The 7,680-nt window shown below is 35.4% G+C and overlaps 1 pseudogene; it reads left to right on the top strand.

Annotated features, from left to right (window-relative positions):
• Window positions 1–325: 325 nt before the first annotated feature.
• The window catches only part of LOC124508327 (tigger transposable element-derived protein 1-like), a 41,385-nt pseudogene continuing 34,030 nt past the window's right edge, over window positions 326–7,680 (top strand).

The raw sequence follows: 7,680 nt of genomic DNA, 5'->3' as shown, positions 1-7,680 counted from the left end.
ACCTGCTGATGCCTCTGGCATCCAGATAAGAGCAAAAGGTGGAGAAAATGCTCCCAAGAACATTTTGGGAGCTTGGCCTTATGGCTTTTATGACTTATTAATTCTTCTGCTCTACCAAGGGAAAGAAAAGTATGATATTCGAACTGAATGGTAGTGTCCACCTCTGATTTCTGAATAAGGATGAACTGTTGAGCCAGTGTGTGCCACAAAGATAAAGGGGGAAGTGGCTTTGGTATGCCTGAGAAGGAAGTGGAGGGTCATTTCTCTTGTGTCTGGGACCCAGGATGAGGGAAACAAAAACTTCAGCTGTGTCTGTGACTTCATAATGAAGAGCGTGGGCTTAGCTGAGGAGAAGGGGCTGTGGGCAGCTACTGATAAAGGCATGCTCAACTTGCTGGCGTATACCGAGAGCATGCTCATGTGAAGACTGTCACCTAAACAGAGATCAATAAAGATCAATAAGAACAGACTAAATCAGAGTCAGACCTTCACTGGGAGTCAGAAGACCTTGCCTTGGCCTAATCCCTATTCCTGCAACTTGAGCACCACCCTGGAGCCCATGCATAGAAAAGAGACAAGGAAGAAGTGTTCTAAAGCCACATCAGATCCTTTTTTATTTCAGGGAGCCACAGCCAGGGAGGTAATCTGACCTCAGGTACAAGAAAAGACCAAACTTTGAACTGAGTTGAGAATAATTTTTAAAAATGAAAATAACCAAATTTTACATATAAATCTTTACATGAAAATAAACAAATAACTACAGAAATGAAGCTGTTCTATTAACACAAGGTGACAGAGATACTGAAACGGAGCCAAGATATCTTGATGTCTTCCCAGCATGATAGGAGGATTCATTAGAATATAGTTGGAGATAGTTATCTGAACAAACAAATTATATTTAGACCCTCAAGAGTTAAGCCTCCTCTAAGAAAAGAGCCAGCCTTCTCCTTTACTCACCTAGAGACAGATTTGGGATGGAACTCACTACTTTGGCTTTAAAGTCACAGAATATACTTTCAGTTTCCCAATTTTTCACAGCTGTTCCAAAATTCTTTCTCCAAGTTGAAAGATTCAGAAAGGAGAGTATGAATGAGACACAGATCATTTACTGAGGCACGCATGGCAAAATTCCATTTCTTAAATCTTAAACCTGGAGGTAAACAATTTCCTCTTTTAGTTTTCTAGACCCCTACCTTACTCCCAACCAGACCAAGTATTTGGTCTCTGACCTGTCTTAGAATATTAGGCCTCCTATTGCAGGGACCTTACCCATTGACTTACTTTCAGTTACACTTGACTTTCAGAGGCGGATTCTGTCGCATTCTCATGCTAGTGTTACACAATCTGACACTGTGTACTTACAGCTCCTGCTCACTATCTCACTGAGACTCACTGCTTGCTGTTTTCACAGAACATTCTTTGAATATAAAACAACTCACTGGTCCCTATGGGAGAATAGGATATATTGACCGTTGACTGCTTCTTTAATCAACACAGGATTTCTCATGCAGCATTTAAATCTAAATATTACAAGGAAGATATAACGAAAGATACTATCTTAAACCTAGAAAGATTTTAGGAGGAACTTTTTATTATTAATTAAAACCGGCTACCTAGACAACCTACAAAACATTCTGAGTGAGGAAAAACTCTTTCAAGCTAGATCAGCTATAATAATAAACTTGTAATTATCAGATCTGAATGAAGAGATAAGTAATCTTTATTGTAAGATGAAAGTCTGTCTATGCATTTCAGTTGTCAAAACCATGACTGAGTCCGTTGAATTTTTCCATATCTCAGATGTTAAAAATTTAAATCTCCACTCTGTCTCTTTCTAGCTGAGCTCAAACTTAGTCTCATTTCCTTTTAAAATACCTTCTAATTGTTTACTGCAGAATATGGTGCATAGAAAATGCCCAAGAAAATCAGTTGTTAATATTAATATGGTCATCATCAATAAGATATGATTTTAAAGATACTGATATGCATAGGCATACAACCTGAGTATAGTTTTCTTTCATGCCGTGCCTGCATAGGTGGTTTGTGGCTTTAATCCATTTTCGGAGACTATTAGAAGAAGATGGATACAAGTCTTCCCATTATTATAAAGAGGAGGAATGAATTACTCATATTTTGCATAAACTTCTGACTCATTACATTGCTTCAGAAGAATTTTGTGGAAAATTAAGAGTGCTACATATATAAAAAGCCACTTGGAACAGAACTACATTATTGCTTATGCTATAAACATTATAAGCAAATATAGTAAAATAGTTGTTTTCTCCATATTTCTTACTTTATGCCCTTGGCATCTATACCCTGCATTATTACTAATACAGTTTTGAGTTCTATTTATATTAAGTGAACAGATTGTGAATGAATTGGTTGGCTAAGAAATCATAAAACAACAAAAGCAACCTCTGAAGGCACTATGGCCTTGCTGCTAAAGTAGAGGCCAGGTGGCTATAAAAATAGACCTAAAGCCAGTGGTTTAAACAAAACAACCATTTATTTGTGCATCATGCAATCACTAGGAAGTAGGCATGCCGGACCAGGTGTTAATCTCATACTCAGAAGGAGGAAGAAAGAACCAGAAGAGAACACATTCGGTTCTGAAGGCAACTTCCATATTTGGCACATGTCACTTCACAGATATTCTAAAGACCAGGACTTACATAGACACATGTGGCCACACAATATCATCTTTAACTGTGTGCTTAATACTGTTAATATTGAAGACAGAGATTGTGGGAATGTTGGCTTAAAACCTATGTCCAAATATATCTTGAGCTACGTCTACATTCACAAAGAACTGATTAAAAACAAATAAACTGGAAAGTTTCTGAGTTTTCAAAAGAATTATATTGTTAACCATACCAGAAATTTGGCTTATAAAACCCAATGGTTCCACCTCTAAGATAACATCAGGGCCCAAGCCCACAGAAAGGAAGTGTGAAACGTGTAATATGGCAAAGGAGACAGTACTGTGTCTAACTCATGTGTGGATATGTGGAATAATACAAAAGGAAGATTTATTCCAATGGAAAGTTTAGGTTTACAAAGGACAATAAGCAAGAAAGCTCCCCCCTGACAGGAGGTCTTAAGTCTCAAGAAGGAACTTAACTCCATGTCTGTGGAAAAAATGCCTCATGATTTTGCCCTGTATGTTATCAGCCAATTACACCTCAAATTTTTCCATTTTCTAAAGGGTAAAATATTGTTTTATTTTTATTTCCTTTTTTGTCTTGCTTCTCTGATTGTTCTTATGGTTATCTTGTTTTTTCTCCACCCTCATGTATTAGCAATGTGGTACCCGAAATATTAATTTATTAATCACTGGACCAGGAAGCGTCAAATCCAGACCTAAGGGAGAGGCTGTGAGTGACTCAGATTTGAGGATGGCATGGCTTCTGGACCAGTCCTAAACTGCTTAACTCTGGAACATTATCTTCAAGGTAAGTGGATGTGTATCTTGCCAAGTTACTATATTTGGGGGATCTCTTTATTACGGTAGTTTAGTCTATGTTTTAAACCAAGGGTCTACAAACTGTGGCCATAGGCTAAATCCAAACTGTCACGTATTTTTGTAAAAAAAAAAAAAAAAAAGTTTTATTAGAACACGGCCATGCCCATTCATTTACATTTACATACTGTCATGCCTATTTTTATGTGACAGGTGCAGAGTTGAGTAGTTTTAACAGAACCTTTGGCCTGTTAAATCTAAAATATTTACTATCTGATGATGTACAGAAAAAGTTTATTAACTCCTGGTCTGAACTCCAAACAATGTAAATATATGGGGACAAGACAATGTACAAAATGGCTAAAATAGCTATTTCCCTGAGTCATGAAGATCTATCTCCTTTTCAAAGGTTTTCTGGTGGAAAAGTAAGAAAACAGAATAAGAGCAGGAAAGAGAGAGGGTAAGACAGAGAAAAGGCTCTGTATTCTTCTTGAAGTAAAATAATGAATTTGATTAGCTTAATTAACATCTCCAATGTTTTCTCTTTGCTTATTTATTAATACCAAGGTCCTCAGTTTTGCCTATAGGCCTTGGCCTTCACTACCACCTTAGTAGAGAAAATCAACTTAGAGTCCCATGCCTTGTATAAACAGAGTTTAGCATTCTCCAGGTGTGAACAACTTTTGATAAACCTAACACTCAGGAGAAATTTTCCAGGTAAATGACAGTAATTTCTCTTATCCTGGCAATCCTACTTCTGCTTTACTGCTTTTACAGTCCTTTTAGTATTCAGTGTCACTTAGGAAAATGTTCTTCAATCATCCAGGAACCTTACTAAAGCCGTTGCTACATCTTGATATGAGCCTATGGAAGCCTACTGAAATGTAGCCTCCTTTAAAGTCATTTTGCCTAAACTTTTACTCATCTTGCTATGGCCTTCATTAAATATAGTTGTATCTTAGCTACAGTGCACATGACCTTGAATATACCTAACCAATCTGATTCCTTTCATCACACCTGAAACTTACTTCCATTCATTTTTATAATTATTCCAGTTACTTACCTATCATTTTAAGAAAATCCTGCCATCTGGCCACTTTATAAAACCACTTTAACAGTTAAAACACTATATTACATTTTATAAGATATTCACTTTGTCTTTTCAAATTACTGTCACATGCCTAATATAACTGAGGGGATAGTCAAGAGAGTAAGCTCCTATAAGCATATTGAAAGCAGTAAAGTCTAACCCTCATTAGCACTTGGGAATAATTGCTGCTCTATATTGCTAGAGGAATGCTGGGAGTCTGGTTGTCTTTGCAGCTTGGGTAATCTAATGATATCTCATACTGGGCTTCTAAAGATAACATTATCTAGAAGTTCTTAACATCTAATTTAATCACTGATAATTGATGCTCTACTGAGTTTTTATTGAAGTGGGTTTTCTCAGGCTTTTTGTTTTTGTTTTGTTTTCAGCAAATAGTACTACACCATCTATACTTTCTCCTGAGTTGTGTTTCTTCAGCCAACCTACCTGAAGTTATCTAATAATAGTTGAAATTTTCTATCACAGAGTATAAAAATAATATATTAAGGTTAGTAAACATAAAGGAAATTAAGGGGATGGTAACTGGATATAAATCATGTTACACCAAAACCATACTTTGAACCTTTTTTTTTTTTTTTTTTTTTTTTAATTTTTTTTTTCAACGTTTATTTATTTTTGGGACAGAGAGAGACAGAGCATGAACGGGGGAGGGGCAGAGAGAGAGGGAGACACAGAATCGGAAACAGGCTCCAGGCTCTGAGCCATCAGCCCAGAGCCCGACGCGGGGCTCGAACTCACGGACCGCGAGATCGTGACCTGGCTGAAGTCGGACGCTTAACCGACTGCGCCACCCAGGTGCCCCGAACCTTTTTTTTTTTAATCAGGGAAAGGAAAGAAATTTTGGAAGTCTTTTTCAAATATTGTATCTGTTCTCTTTATGTACTAAAAAGCACTTTGGACAAGTTTTTTGCACATGTTTTAGTAAGAATATTTTAGTCTGAACTCCTCACATTAAATTATTGTACCTTGCTCTATTGACCTTTAAAAGGCATAACAGTGTGTGGGCCTCTATAAGTTGTGAAAGCATATATTACATGTGGGAGTATTCTTTCCATCAATTTTCCAGGTGAATTGGAAGCTTGAGAATTTGGTATGAGACCCCAATAAAGTCTGGAGGCATTATTCAGTTAGGTCCAAGCTGTAGTCCAAGATCACATTTAATGTTATAGTTAATATCCATGTTTAATAAGGATTCTGTATGTAATCTCTGGCAAAACTCAATTAGAGAGTCACAACACAGAACTTCTAGGTTCTAGGAAAAGGCCAAGATGTCAAGATGAAAGAGCTCACTATTTGAAACGTTTCACTTTCTGGCATGCTACTGAGCAGTAACTGAAACTGAAATTAATGGCCAAATGACCACAGCTACTTATCATGAAATGGGTATTGTGCAATTCACCAACTCATCATTTTGGGCAGGAGCATCAACATTCCATTATATGATAAAAATTGTGTTGTCAGAATTGAACCCAAGCACTTACAGAGGGCCCAGAAAAATTACACGGAACAGTTGGTTCAGAGATTTATTACATCTGCTGCAGTAATCTCTCTTCTTTAACTTAAAACTATGGCTTCATGGGAAAAAATTCAGGCCTGATATACACTAAGGAGATATGGCCTAATTAAAGATATACATTGGTAGCTGGGTAGGGTGCATGCCTGTTTGGTTAAAATCTAGAGGAACAAAACATTTGGGGTTAACTCAGATATCAGGTAATACCTAGAAGGAAATAAATTCAATGCCATATAGGTTTGATTCAATAGTACTCTCACACAAATCATTTGTTGGTGGAATCCATCCTGAAGACCATGTTTGTAATTAATGTGCAAGCTATTTTGATACTCTCAATTCAGATTCTCATTATTTCCTACTCTCACGTGCTTTGGTGAATTTAGCACAATGTTATCAGTTAGACTCCAAAAGTATCACTTTGACTGTGTTTACTCCATATTTGGAAAGACTAAGTGGTAGATTCTCTACTGTCCAACAAATTGAAAATCTCATTTGAGGTTTCCATCTTAACATCTCTCTAAATTGCTCTTCTATCTTGATTTCTATTTATTTAATAATTCAAAATCTACATATTTTAAAAATATAATGACTGTTTCTTCTGAGCTGTGATCACACCTCAATTTATACAAATATATTTTTGACCTATTTCCAAACTTTTATCTAACAAAATCCTAATGAAGATTTAACTGTTATTCCATAAGATTTATTTTGTTATGACTCTAAATTGGAGGTGATCCATTATGGATTTTTCTGTGTCACCTGTTCACACAGCCATTTAACTTTAATTTCCTTATGATATACCAAATATATGAGTCCAAGTTAACCCTAATATCATGTATTATAAATATCAATGTTTCTTCTCTCATCCAACCTGACTTCTAGATTACAAGTTATTTGAATGCAAGGTATTTATATGATTTTTGTTTCAATCTTTTGTTGCTATAAAGAATATACCAAATCTTACATACACTGGCCAAATCATTGTAGAATAAACAAGTCCTTAATGTTCACAGTGAGTTTCCTTTGGAAAAAAGTGGTATTAAAGTACGTTTCCATTGCTTAACATAGTCCATTAACACTACAATAAAAGATTTCTTATTACATTTTTTCCAGGCTAATTAACTATTTGAGTGGTAGAAATAGTGTAGATATATTTATCATTTTTGCCATTACTATAGAATTTGTTTGTAAGAAGTAAATAACAAAATGAGAGTCAAAGAAAGAAGACATTAACTTATTCTTGACAACTGTTTGACTATGAAAAAAGATTTTTTTGAACCATAAAAGATATGACATAAATGCTTATATAGCAATATGAAAGTGTTAAAATCCATTAACACTCAAATTGGAATAATAATTCAACTCTATTTGTTGCAACATAAACACGATTATGCAGAGAGAATTTATGCACAACTTTAATATTCTTTAAATGTCATAAAATGTTCTTTTGAACATGATTAAATTAATAGAATTTGAAAGGCAAGCAATGTCATTTATGTTAATGTAGGGTTAATGACATTAAATGGAAAACAAACTTTTACTTCAAAAAAAAAATAGCAAAGTCCAGCTAAAAGGTAAATAAATGCTGGAATCTTG

This window comes from Lynx rufus, unplaced genomic scaffold (genome assembly GCF_022079265.1).
Source record: "Lynx rufus isolate CCGP_SWC_20201006 ecotype Redwood Valley unplaced genomic scaffold, mLynRuf1.p SCAF_13, whole genome shotgun sequence".
Classification (NCBI taxonomy): Eukaryota; Metazoa; Chordata; class Mammalia; order Carnivora; family Felidae; genus Lynx; species Lynx rufus.
The sequence above is the reverse complement of the archived record's forward strand: the minus strand, read 5'-3'. Positions and strand labels throughout refer to the sequence as shown.